At 37.9% G+C, this 15,110-nt stretch overlaps 1 pseudogene; it reads right to left on the bottom strand.

The window, feature by feature from the left end:
- Positions 1-411: 411 nt before the first annotated feature.
- LOC132641018 (protein BONZAI 3-like) overlaps positions 412-15,110 on the bottom strand; it is a 28,691-nt pseudogene continuing 13,992 nt past the window's right edge.

Below are 15,110 nucleotides of genomic sequence, written 5' to 3'. Positions count from 1 at the left end.
TCTAGCAAATTTCTCTTGTCTTATTCACCTACTATTCCCTTAGTGATCTTAAGTGTAGTAATCTAGGCTGACTTGACATAGCAAGATCGTGAGCAAGTTGTGCAAGAACGTGAGCGAGTTGTCAAGTGCCGCACGTGCGCTTAGTTGAAGACTAAGGACGTGACACTTTTCCGTAAAAAGATTGGCATGTATGAATAATTTCAAAAAGTTCATATGGTTAGTTTGTTACACAAAGCACACAGGCCATCCGTTTATCACGGGGTTATGGTTTGTCTAGACTGCAATTTCACCACTCAAATGAGAGTCATTTACTGAAATGATTTTGCAAGCCACAATTTATTAGTTGGGTAATTAGTGTTGCTATTGAAAGCTTATAATCGTAGCACATATTAGAAATTCATCCCAAACCATCCCAAACCCTTTGATTGATTGAACCATTCTTGATTGTGCTCACGAGGTTCTATAGACAAGTAAATCAATCATAAGCCCATGCCAAGGAGCTAAATTCGCTATAATCAAAATACAGTCAGAAGAATGGATAAAATGGCAAAACTAATTTTGAAGAATATAAAATGAGTTCTGCAACAAGAAAGAGTCAAGACTTCAGCCTTCCAGCAGACACTTTCTTCTGCAATCATTTTAAGACTTTGATGGCCTATAAGCTCTTCTTCCTAGTCAAACCACATAGGACGGTCCTGGAGCAAATGTCTGTGCAGCAGTAATGTTGTGAGGTTTAATATCCCTACAACGCATGTATGTTAGAAACTGCCCTGGTAGCTCCTCTAGAAGTGCTTGAACAACTGAAATTTGCCCGCCTGCAGAATACAATAAGCATCATATTTAGAATCAAGCTTATCAACAACCTTAAAAGGGAATTGATTAATTGATTCTGACATATAAATTATGCAAAGAGACAAAAATCAAAGAAATTATAGAACAGTTGAAGAACCTTTATATGTTCAATCAAGTTAAGCGGAGAAATACTAGCAAAAGCACAATGTATGAGAAAAGGCAAATGTTATTGCAACAAATAAAAGCTCAAACCATCTACAAGACCAAAATGGACAATTTTTTGCATGCCCTAGATAAGATTACGGAAACACGTCCAATCGACGATTTGACAATCTGTAAAACCAAAGCAACTAACACGACAATTCTCTGATATTTTACACATTAGAAGTCAGTTTCCCAACTATTTGTGTTATGTTAACTATGCCTCAAAAAGCAAAATAAAGGATAATGCTATGTTATTCTCCCCTATGCGAACAGAGGGTATTTAACTTACTATGTACTTCTCGCATTGGAACAAATTGAACAATATCTCGTGTAGCTACCCTTCCTGTGGAACTCTCTAATCGATGTCCATTATCAGCATCAAGGATCTGAAAGGATATAATATGATTGGTGAACAATATCACTGCAACCTTAGTCTAGATAATAGGTAGACATCCTGCGCTCGAGTGTACCTCCATCTGTGTAAAATCTGCACTGCCGACTCCTACAATAAGAATTTAAAGTGGCAGATCAGATGCCCACACCAGAGCATCTTTTGTTTCTTGCATATCAGTAATGAAACCATCCTACAAATAGTAAAAGATTAACAACACCAGATAATTTACAGAAATCTGCTATCTAAAACTAATCCTGCTTTGATCCATTAATTACCGTTATAATGAGGAGGACAAAATATTTGCTTTGGTTGTATTTGACAGACTCGGCAGCAATTTAACTACATGCCCGAACAATGTGGGTCCAGAAAGAGTAAAATTCTGCAAAGCACTTGCATAAGCAGCCATAATACCTCCCACGCCTTCCACCTGTTAAAAAGATCAAAAAAGAAAAAGGAACTTATCCATAAAAAAAAGGGAAGAGAAAAGGAAATTATCGAAGGCGTTGCACTACCATGGAAAACTGATTGAGATCTAAAGGTATCAGTTGGGAAGGCCATAAGAGAACCACATAACTAAATACTACTATTATAAGAACCTCATGACAATTTTATAAGTCATTCCTAAGGGTGTGTTTGGTATGAAAGAAAACATTTTCCAGAAAATAACAACAACAACAACAACATACCCAGTGAATCCCACAACGTGGGGTCTGGGGAGGGTAGAGTGTACGCAGACCTTACCCCCACCTTAGGTAGGGAGGCTGTTTCTGGAAGATTCTCGACTTAAGATAAAGCATAGGAAAGGTCAGATACGGGCAAACAAATCAAAACAATTATGAAAATGAAAACAATGAAAGTAAATAAGCCATTATAAACCAACAGATACTCGCAGAAATCAAGAGACAATAAACTATAGAGCAATATAACTACTCGTAAGAAAGGATAAACGCGACTAGCTGCTAGCCTTCTACCCTAATATGAGTCCCTCCATACCCTCCTATCTAAGGCCATGTCCTCGGTAAGCAGGAAATGTGCCATGTCCTGTCTAATCACCTCTCCCCAATACTTCTTCGGCCTACCTCTACCTCTTCTGAAACCATCGCTAGCCAGCCTCTCACACCTCCGCACTAGGGCATTTTCATCTCTCCGCATCACATGCCCAAACCATCTCAGCCTCGCTTCCCGCATCTTGTCTTCCACTGAGGCTATTCCAACCTTGTCTCGGATGACTTCATTCCTAATCCTATCGCTACTAGTGTGCCCACACATCCATCGCAGCATTCTCATTTCCGCCACTTTCATCTTCTGAACATGAGATTTCTTGACTGGATAATACTCCGCCCTATACAACATAGTTGGTCTAACCACCACTTTGTAGAATTTGCCTTTAAGTTTTGGTGGCACCTTCTTGTCACACAACACTCCGGAGGCAAGCCTCCATTTCATCTACCCTGCACCAATATGGTGTGTGACGTCATCATAAATCTCCCCATTTCCTTGTATAATAGACCCAAGATACTTGAAACTATCTTTCTTCTGTATGACCTGGGTGCCAAGCTTCACTTCGACGTCAGCCTCATGCACTATATCATTGAACTTGCACTCCAAGTACTCTGTCTTGGTCCTACTCAACTTGAACCCTTTAGACTCCAGGGTTTGTCTCCAAACCTCCAGCTTCGCGTTAACTCCATTGCGAGACTCGTCAATCAGGAATATGTCATTCATAAATAACATACACCATGGCACCTCACCTTGAATTTGTCGCGTCAATCCATCCTTCACCAAGGAAAATAAAAATGGCCTAAGAGCTGATCCCTGGTGCAACCCCATCGCCACTGGAAAGTGCTCTGAGTCTCCTCCCATAGTCCTTACCCTGGTCTTGGCGCCATCATACATGTCCTTGATCGCCCTAATGTATGCCACAGGTACACCTCTAGCCTCCAAGCATCTCCATAGAACCTCTCTCGGCATTTTGTCGTATGCTTTTTCTAGGTTGATGAATATCATGTGCAGGTCCCTCTTCCTCTCCCTATACTGCTCCACCAGTCTCCGTACAAGATGAATAGCTTCTATAGTTGAGCGCCCTGGCATGAATCCAAACCAGTTCTCTGAGATAGACACGCCTCTCCTCACCCTCATCTCCACCACCCTTCCCACACTTTCATAGTGTCGCTTAGCAGCTTGATCCCTCTGTAGTTGTTGCAACTTTGAATGTCGCCCTTGTTCCTGTACAATGGAATCATTGTACTGCATCTCCATTCTTCGGGCATCTTAGCTGTCTTAAAGATGACATTAAATAACCGAGTCAACCACTCCAAACTCGCCCTGCCTGCAGTCTTCCAAAATTCCCCAGGAATATCATCGGGCCTGGTCGCTCTTCCCTTACTCATCCTACGACCAACAACCTTAACTTCCTCAACCTTTATACTCCTACAATATCCAAAATCACGACACCTCTCGGAGTACTCCAAATCTCCCAACACAATGTCTCTGTCCCCTTCGTCGTTCAAGAGTTTATGGAAGTATGGCTGCCATCTCCGTCTAATGAGAGCGTCCTCCACCAGTACCTTTCCATCCTCGTCCTTGATGCACTTCACCTGATCTAAGTCATGCTCCCTTCTCTCCCTCGCCTTAGCTAGTCGGTACAACTTCTTATCCCCGCCTTTGTCCTCTAGTTCTGCATACAGGCGTTCAAAAGCTGCTGTCTTTGCCGCCGAAACCGCTAACTTTGCCTCTTCCTTGCTATCTTATACAATTCCCTATTCGTTCGCTTCTCCTCATTATCCTTGTTGTCTACCAACTTCGCATATGCCACCTTCTTTGTTTCCACCTTCTCTTGAACTTCTCCAATCCACCACCAGTCCTCTCGGTGCCGACCACGGCTACCCTTCGAGACCCCCAACACCTCTCTAGCTGCTTCCCTAATGCAACTGGCAGTCCTATCCCACATGTCAGTCGCCTCCCCACTACTCTCCCAGGCTCCCATAGCCCTCAACTCCTCCCCCATCTCCAGGGCACCCGTCATGGTGAAAATATTTTCCAATTTTCTATTTTTGGTTAGTCAAAATGATTGGAAAATATTTTCTGTGGGACAACAAGTTCCTTAAAATGTAGAAAATGACTTCCGTAATAGTAGTAGGGAAAACAAGTTCCATAAGTGACATTTCAAGTTCATTGTATCCTCCTCAGTCCTCACCCACCCAATGCCCCAACTCCCCACCCCATCCCACTACCATAATGCTTTGTTAGATTACATATAAATGCTCTTGGAATAACATTTTCTTTGCTTACTTACCCAACACTAGAAAATAAGTAAGAAACCCACTTGTTTTCCAAGAAAACAATTTCCTTCATACCAAACATACCCTAAATATCTTAAGTGCTACAACCATTATAAGAGTGTTAGTCATGTCCCTGATATCGTTGCAAACTTCAGCAATGCTATCGAACAAAAATAGAGCCACAAGCTACTCCCTCCAACCCCTTTTATCTGTCGTTTAAGGTTTTGGCCGACACCCATAAGAAAACCATTTGATAACATTAATTACAATGAGAATTTGACTAGATTACCTTATCTCTTCCTAATGAGTTATTAATGACAATGTGCCTTCTTGGAGTAGTAGTGAGGATGGAATTGAAAAAACAATTAATGCCTTTTTGGTTTTCCAAAATGTAAATATCTTTTAACAAGTTTTTTTATGCCCAACAACAACAACAACAACCCAGTGAAATCCCACAACGTGGGGTCTGGGGAGGGTAGAGTGTACACAGACCTTACTCCTACCAAGATAGGATGACTGTTTCCGAAAGACCCTCGGCTCAATAGAAAGCAAGTTTTTTTATGCCCAAGTGAGAGATAAAAAGAACTGGAGGAATATATCACAACCTGGATATCACTAACTAGCAGAGCTGATTAACAATACCTCAAAGGCACCTGGGCTTCCAGCTAAGTTAAAACAATGAGATACTGTTTCACTATATGCCTTGCCACCAAAGCCCCAAGCAGGAAAGCGCTTATCAGAATCATAGAATTGTATGACATCTCCAACCTCCATAATAGCCTGTAACGAATACGATGACCAACTATCAGCAAAACCTTTCTAGCATGCAGATTCTGAGCATGACAATTAAGCTTCTGTTTGTTTGCATATAAAAATAAACAAGTGGGGATTCATATAGCCGATCCTAACTTGTGTAGTCATTTGCATAGCTAGAACCAGAACACTAGGATTTGTAATAGATCAGAAAGTTTAAGGAATATCGAACTTAATGTGTATAAGTACGGATTCCAAGCAAACAAAGTTCAATATCTAAGATAACATTGTTTTTGGGTACATATAACAATTGGACAAATTCGTTATTAGAGCCTAAAACTTCATAAAGTTCAAGGTAATCAAGAGAACGCAGTAGATTATAAACATCATAGGTCACAATATTCTTTAATTTCTGTTTTCTTTTCTCTGGCATATAAGTAACATTCAGCTGCTCTGTTATTAGGCAGTGAGATATTGGAATGTAAAGAACATGTAGTCAGCAAAGAAGAAGGTGATATCCCTTACCCTCTGGTAAGCATTCAAACGGCCAGAAGGATCAATATAATGCAAGGAATCAGGACTCCAAGGATTTCCGTTAGAAGCTAGGCATTGTATGTTCAAATGCATCAGCAAAACAGTCTTAAACCAGACCAATTAAAAAAAGAATGAAAAGATTTTATAGTGCTTTCACCAGTAAAATCCACAGCAACCATAAAGCTAAGCTCAAATCCACTAGAAATGTAGTCAAGAAAACTATAAAGCTGCTTCTCAGCATATCCTTCAACAAACAGCTGACCTTTCAGGACCTAACGAAGTCAAACGAGTGCAAATATCACATAAATGTTAGCAACCAACCCCACAAAAGGAACCGTTAACTACTGAGGAAAGTTTACCTTTTCGTTACCCCGAAAACCAGAAGGTGGTGAGATAAAATTTGCACCAACTCTGCTCTTGTGCAAATTTTCAAGGTCTGCCATTGTTTTATGTAATTTCCTGCATTACAAGTGGTGATCATTAACCCTAAGAACATAAAAATGAAAAAGAATCTGCGACCAGCAAAAAGAGATACTTTTGAAACCAAACAATCTAACGAGCTACAGTGATAATATTTGTTTATATGCTAAACAGATACCCGATGAGGACATGATTGCCACTGCTGTTAAAGTCAGAGCAGTCTATAACTAATGGATTATCCTGCAAAAAACAGAAACACTCACTTAGATCCAAAATTAAAAATAAATGGCGAAGTACCTATAGGAAACTTTTAGTTGTGAGGAAACCATGTTTAAAATAAATAGTGAAGGATAATTTTAAACATATTAATACACTAGATGTTCCATTTTTGTCCTTTTCTTTCCTCAGAAGACACTGAAGATCAGATAAAAACAACAGAAAAGCCAGCTGAAAGAACCGTCTGTTAGATTAATAAATGTTGTATTGCACCAGGCATGCGATGTTAAAAGCAAACAAAGCAATCAACGGTCAAAGGTGATCGATTTCTAGCAGATATCAAGCAGCAATCAATTCACCTTATTCAGAAATTGTTGCATAGTTAGACAAACAGGCTTCCATATGGGGTTCAAGTTATTATTTACGACTTCTGTCTTGCAAATTGGAACAGAACCTCCAGTTTCAACAATCCTAGATATTCTCAAGAAAGGATCCTGAAAGAAGAAAATATAAGACAAAGAACAAATGAGACTGAAAACACCAAAAAGCTCCATATGAAAGTACAGTTGGTGTTATACATACACTTTTGGAGAATAAATCCTTGTTTTCCAGGTTGGTGCATCGCAGTGTCATCTCTACTGCAGTTCTTGAAGTGACCGTTTCTTCTGCAAGGACAGTAAGTTCCCCCAAGTTTTTTAGGACATGGCCATTCCCGTTGTGCAGATTCAGTGTTAAACTTCGGTTGAGCTTGGTTACAATCTGCAGTAAAATAAAAAGGTAACAAAGTGTGTAGAATCTCCATCATTAACATGCTAACAAATATATGAAACTGCAGTTCCATGTATACTATAGAATTTGTGTTACCCCAGTAAATGCAAATCAACATACCTCTGAGAGAACACAGCTTCCTTCACCAAGGAAATCTTGGTCCTTTAATTTAAGATCCTGCAGTGCAGAAAATCTTACGATTTAGCCATAATCCTTGAACAGATATATCAACGAAAAACTGCAACTTATTCGCTGACCATTAAAGCAGATGACGAATGAAATACGTAAATATGGTCAAGGGGAAGAAAAATATTATTTAACATTAGCAGTTCCATGAATTATTATGTTTTATGGGTAGCAGTTCCATGAATTATTCGAATTGAACATATCAGGCTTGATTGATCCAACAAACTTTAAACACAGATTACTTTCATTTATAGATTAGTTAAAGTCCAGAATGGACTTTTGGAGTTTATATGCAAAGAGAGAAAAGTAAACATTTGCAGAAGAAAACAGATTCTTAAGCAGTTTGCTTCCCTTCTTCTGTTTAGTTTACATGTTTCTAGTACCAAGGGAAAATTTCAAATCTCAAGTGCTAAAGAATTGAGGACAAATATTAGTCCCAGAAAAATCTCAAATCAAGCTGAAGAAGCATATACGTGACTCAAAATTGAAGACAAAATATTAGATCCAGAAAAATCTAATGTCAAGCTAGTTAAACGGATAATTTTTTTTGTTTAAATCTAATGATGCACAAGAACATTTCTCTTAGTTACTCTAATCAAAGCATCGTTTCCTAATTGTGTCAACCACAACAGACGCAGATCTAAGATTTGAAGTTTAAGATTTCTTTCAGCGGCATCAAGTTACTATACAATCATATTGAGTTCATAATGAAATATTTATAGATATTTAGTGTATTTCTCAATACATATACACGGTCTATCTAAAAGCTACTATGTTCACGTGAACCCATAAACAATATTGTAGATCCTCCCCCACAAGCACTACTCATGTCCACAAGTGAAACAATGTTGGAGCGTCTCTTAGTGTCAATCAAGTAAAGGCAAAAAAAATAAGAAGTTGAGAAAAAAAATGCCAAATCCAACTACATATGTATCATCCTGCTCAAAAGGTTGACACATACAAATAGTTGTGGTGAGAGTAAGGGGATTAGCTTATTCATTAAGAATTCATATTACTATGGAGACTAAAGGCTTATGTTCAATCCATTCCCAGCCCCCTGCTCTTCTCTCCAATCCCCTCACAAAGAAAGAGGGGAAGGGGAAAAGTGATACCCAAATTAAAGCTAAAGTTGCAGTATATTTTTCTATCCCTCAGATGGACAATAAGGTTCTGGAAACTGTAAGCAATTGTTCACTCATAGAAAGCAAGCATACCTTAACTGGTACGTTATGATATTTTGTGTCTACATCATAGACATGGAAACTGAAAATCAAAGAGATAAGGTGGAAAAGCACGTCAGAAAGCTCGTCGAACTTAAAACAACCATAAATTCAGAGAGCAAATAAGTCCTAAGAACAAAAACCTACATCAGTGTCTGCACAGTCTCAAATTGGTACATGATATTAATTTTCTGTATCCATACGGGGTCCAAGTTGTTCATTATAACTTCTGTTCGACCAAGCTCTTCCAGTGTCCCCTCTCTTTTTCTAACAGATACCACTGCCATTGGATCACTCTGAATTTACGTACAACACACAGAATCAATGATAATGCAGTGCAAAAGAAGTATTTAAACAATGGGAAGGATGATATAAGAACAAAGGAAATGATTCACGCTGGACTGTTTATAATTACAAGCAAAAGAGAAATTCACCATCAGAAAAGATCTAAAGTTTAAGGCTTGATGCAAGCTTTTGCGTTTACACTTCAAACAACACAAGTATGGGTGTGAAATGACGGTCTGGAACCAAAATGCCCCCCAAAAAAACGTTTTGAACCAAAATACTCCAACAAAAAAAAAGTTACCAAAGTACTCATAGCGCAGTAAAATACTGCGCTATAGCACTAACGGAGACGGAGCCGTTAAGTGCTATAGCGCAGTATTTTACTGCGTTATAGAAAAAAAAAAATTGGTACTTCTATAACGCAGTAAAATACTGCGTTATAGAAGTACCAAAATTTTTTTTTTGTATAACGCAGTAAAATACTACGTTATATAAACAGTACAAAAAAAAAATTGGCCAACTTTATTTTTTGCAACACTTAGTGTTATTTTTCATACTTTAATCAATAATTAGTCGTGTGTCAAGATTCCGAAACGTCAATATTTTATATAGAACCTGATATTTTTTTCTGCGTACTATAATGTAGGCTCAATACATCAAGGATACGTAAACGTTCGGATCGTCATTTTAGGGGTTGAAAAGGTGCCCGAAGTAAGTTTTGTTTGAAAAAACTTAGTGTTTTTTCCATACTTTGACCAATGATTAGTCGTGTGTCAAGACTCCGAAACGTCAATATTTTATATAGAACCTGATATTTTTTTCTGCGTACAATAATGTAGGCCCAATACATCAAGGATACGTAGACGTTCGGATCATCATTTTAGGGGTTGAAAAGGTGCCCGAAGTAAGTTTTGTTTGAAAAAACTTAGTGTTTTTTTCATACTTTGACCAATGATTAGTCGTGTGTCAAGACTCCGAAACGTCAATATTTTATATAGAACCTGATATTTTTTTCTGCGTACAATAATGTAGGCTCAATACATCAAGGATACGTAGACGTTCGAATAGTCATTTTAGGGGTTGAAAAGGTACCCGAAGTAAGTTTTGTTTGAAAACTTTAGGGTGTTTTATTTTTTTAAATTTTGATTTAAGCGTGTTATTTTTTAATCAAGACATAACTTTATTTTGAATATAAATATAATTCTAAAAAATATAGGGACAAAAACTAGTTGTAAAGTCGTCAAACTTTAGATGGTCATAACTTTGCGCTCGGACGTCCGTTTTACGCGTTTTTTTTTTAAATTGTGTATTTTTTCGAGATCTATGCGGACAAACAGCCACAAGGCGGATTGACCGAGCCGATTTTTAAAAAAAAATGCCTTTTATCCCATTCAATTTCGATTTTTCCCCAAATTAGCGTGAAATTTTCAATTTTATTTACTTATAAGATGGTGATACGCAATAAATTTCAACGTAAAAATCCTGGGGTAATGTAGCTGTGAATGTCAATTTCACTTCTACGGTTTCAATTTTTGAAAATAAAGCTGACTAATTTTCTCGACACATAAAGTTGACTAAACTAACCTTACAGTCAAACACTAAGTTTTATCAAACAAAACTTACTTCGGGCACCTTTTCAACCCCTAAAATGACGATCCGAACAATTACCACACGGCCGGTTGACGTTTCGGAGTCTTGACACACGACTAATCATTGGTCAAAGTATGGAAAAAAACACTAAGTTTTTTCAAACAAAACTTAATTCGAGCACCTTTTCAACCCCTAAAATGACGATCTGAACCTCTACGTATCCTTGATGTATTAGGCCTACATTATTGTTCGCAGAAAAAAAAAATATCAGGTTCTATATAAAATATTGACGTTTCGGAATCTTGACACACGACTAATCATTGGTCAAAGTATGGAAAAAACACTAAGTTTTTTCAAACAAAACTTACTTCGGGCACCTTTTTAACCTCTAAAATGACGATCCGAACGTCTACGTATCCTTGATGTATTGGGCCTACATTATTGTACGCTGAAAAAAAATATCATGTTCTATATAAAATATTGACGTTTTGGAGTCTTGACACACGACTAATCATTGGTCAAAGTATGGAAAAAACACTAAGTTTTTTCAAACAAAACTTACTTCGGGCACCTTTTCAACCCCTAAAATGATGATCCGAACGTCTACGTATCCTTGATGTATTGGGCCTACATTATTGTACGCAGAAAAAAATATCAGGTTCTATATAAAATATTGACGCTTCAGAATCTTGACACACGACTAATTATTGGTCAAAGTATGGAAAATAACACTAAGTGTTGCAAAAAATAAAGTTGGCCAATTTGTTTTTGGTACTGTTTATATAACGCAGTATTTTACTGCGTTATACAAAAAAAAAAAAATTGGTACTTCTATAACGCAGTATTTTACTGCGTTATAGAAAGAAAATGTTTTTTTGATACTTCAATAACGCAGTATTTTACTGCGTTATAGAAGTACCAAAAAAAATAATTTTTTTCTATAACGCAGTAAAATACTGCGCTATAGCACTTAACGCCTCCTTCTCCGTTAGTGCTATAGCGCAGTATTTTACTGCGCTATGGGTATTTTGGTAACTTTTTTTTTTGTTGGGGTATTTTGGTTCAAAATATTTTTTTGGGGGGCATTTTGGTTCCGGACTCGTGAAATGAAGAGTAGAGTTTAAATGAATTAAGCATATGTGAAACTATTGGAACACTACTACACATGAATATATGTTCAGACAAGCATTATTGATGTTACCGTTAATCCCATGTAAATTATTTATAATATGGTGCTAATATTTTAAATCAGATAAGTGAAATTTCTTTGAGTGTCAGTTCTTTTAGGAATAGCTCGGTCGATTATGAATTTAGTCAACATGCTAACGCAGTAAATTCATTCTTTTTTACACTTCAATCATTTTATCCCAATGCATGATTTTTTACAATAAAATATAGTAACTTCCAAATGTGTGCATTTTAGTTGGCAATACATCATAAATGCTTGCAGATGTTCAATATGATTAGACAGTTTGCTCCTCATAAATAAAGCTAATTCGTTTTTGGAATGGAATCATCCAATCTCGTTGACATAATTTACAGCAGGTATATTAGCTCCACATAGTTTCAACTTTCAAATAAGATCTCCACTATGACTTAAAACTAATAGCCAGGGATTGACACCGCAGAAATAGCCAGTATGACATTACACAGACTATAGTACAAAATGGTAATAAAAAGATTAACAATCACTGGATTATTGTATTTGTTATCTGATTTTTTATTTTTGTTATAAAAGTTAAAACGTGTGTTTGGTTTTAAATAGAATAAAGATTTGTTTCCAGTAACACCAAATGATTAATATTAAAATTCTATCAAATCCAATATAGGTTTTATTATACTCCCTTTGTTTCAGATATATGTGATGTAGTTTGAATCAGCATAGAGTTTAAGAAAGAAACGAAAACTTTTGAGACATATGATCTAAAATATGGCATACATGTGTGGCTATAAAACTTTTGAAACTTGAGACCTTTAACATGCCATACATTTGTATGGTTATAAAAGCTTCTCATTAAGGGTAAAATGAGAAGTGTAAAGTTAATTGTTTCTAAATTTAGAAGTTTGTCATTCTTTTTTAAATGGCCTAAAAAGAAAAGTATGTCACTGTGGATAACGAAATTTTATTAAATTTAATCCATAAGAAATTTGGATTACATTCAAAATATATTAGTCCGAATAAATAAATTGTGGGCTAAAATAATTGGGTTAATTATTTAAGTCAATAAATATGGATTTAAGTAATGATCCAATTTCATTGGGCTAGTCCATTTAATTGAGCTACATGTGATGAACCCACTTTGTCAAGCCCAAGATGTCATCTTATTCGAGAAGCCCAAATTGGTGCCACATGTCAAATAACGTGGTACGCCAAGTCAAGCGAGAGAGCCAATAGGATCATGCCACGTGTCAAATGATGCAGTATGCCTAGTCAAATCAAAGGTCAAATAAAGATGGGCCACGTGTACAAGTGACATGTTCCGACCAATCAAATATCGCCATGTCAACTGAAATCTGATTGGCCGAAAGAAGTCTGTCCTTATCACAACTCCTCTATCCTACAATTATAAATAGGGGTCTCATAATTCAGAAAAGGGACAGAAATTCTAACAAGAAGCAAGAAAGAGCTCGTGGATCAAACGCTGCGGATTTCTCTACAAGCTAAAAGCATTCAAGTATTTCTCTAGAAGTTCTAGAGATCCAGACGAAGATTCAAGATCAAGCTTCAAGCCCTTGAATCCAAGTACAAGTTCAAGATCAAGACCGCCAGATTCAAGATCAAGCTCAAAAGCCCTTGAATTCAAGTACAAGTCAAGATCAAATCCATCAAGTTCAAGAATAAGCTCAAAAGCCCTTGAATTTATTGTTGAAAAGACGAATCAGAGGAATCATAGAGATTGTAACACTCATATTCTGAAATCAAATACAAAGATTGTTGCGATATTTTCCTGTCTCGATTATTATTTTCTCGACGAGAATTTGATTGTCTACAAATTCTGGCACGCCCAGTGGGACAATCTCTACCTCTCATATCAACTTTTCAATCATCAAAGTTTAACAACATCGAGATGACTTCAGAGAAGATCAACTCCAAATCAATTTCCTCCAAGGCACTAGCTCCAAGTTCTCTGCTGATGTGGAAAGCATCCTCGACATTACCTTTGGTAGCATTGGACCAGTTACGAGGAGCAAAGCAAGCATGTTGGGACAACAAGCACTCCAAGTCCCATCCGTAACAACTCCTGTTTTTGGATCTTCATCTCCTAAAGGAGCGAGATCCACTACTGATGCATTAGAGGAAGGAAGCAACATTGCTGAAAAGATTAAGAAGACTTTAGCCCTACTTGATCTCTCTGGATCCAAGAACTCTGCTATGAAGGAAGATGATGATACTTCAAGTGACGGATCCTCTCCACTCACACCACATGAAGTAGGCCAGTCAAAGATCAACTTATGCGATAATCCATGCTATTCTCCGACATCTCCAACAATTATGCAAGCAATGGTAACCAACGCTTCGTCAATGGAGGAGACACTGGCAAATTTGGCAAAGGTGATTGATGGCTTGGCCAAGCATGTGCAAAATCAAGACGCCCGGATTGAGAGGTTGATGGACAAGATGGATGGATTGATGGAAGGAGAATCCAGCCACGCACCTGGGAAGGGTCCAGAAGTACAAGAGACTGAACCTCGTACAAAGCAAATACCACCTACCAAGGAAATTCTTGTTTCTTCTGAAGGGATGATTCTGCTTGACCGATTAAAGGAGTTCATCGAAGGGACTATCAAGGATAAGTACGAAGTTGCTGCCAAGTCTTCGTTTACTTACGGAAAGCCGTACACTACAAGAATCGATAGCTTCAAGATGCCCGCCGGTTATCAACCTCCCAAATTTCAACAATTTGAAGGCAAGGGAAATCCAAAGCAACATGTTGCACATTTTGTTGAAACATGTAACAACGCTGGGACTTATGGAGACTATCTTGTCAAGCAGTTTGTCCGCTCTCTCAAGGGGAATGCCTTCGACTGGTACACTGATCTCGAGCCTAATTCTATCGATTGGGAGCAACTAGAGCAGGAGTTCCTCAATCGCTTTTATAGCACAAGGCGTACCGTGAGCATGGTCGAGCTTACAAGCACTCGCCAGAGGAAGGGCGAACCAGTTATTGATTTCATCAACCGATGGAGAAATGCGAGTCTAAACTGCAAAGATAGGCTCAGCGAAGCTTCTGCGATAGAGATGTGTATCCAAGGAATGCATTGGGGGCTTCACTACATATTGCAAGGAATTAAGCCAAAGTCTTTTGAAGAACTAGCTACTCGTGCTCATGACATGGAGTTGAGCATGTCTTCCATTGGGGATGAAGGAATGCCTGTCTACGACCCTCGCAAAGGAAAGGACAAGCAGGAACCCAAGAAATGGAGCAAGTTCGTCCCTAAGAGTGATAATAAAGAATCCATGAACGT

This window comes from Lycium barbarum, chromosome 1 (genome assembly GCF_019175385.1).
Source record: "Lycium barbarum isolate Lr01 chromosome 1, ASM1917538v2, whole genome shotgun sequence".
Taxonomy (NCBI): domain Eukaryota; kingdom Viridiplantae; phylum Streptophyta; class Magnoliopsida; order Solanales; family Solanaceae; genus Lycium; species Lycium barbarum.
This window is presented reverse-complemented; position numbering and strand designations above follow the sequence as displayed.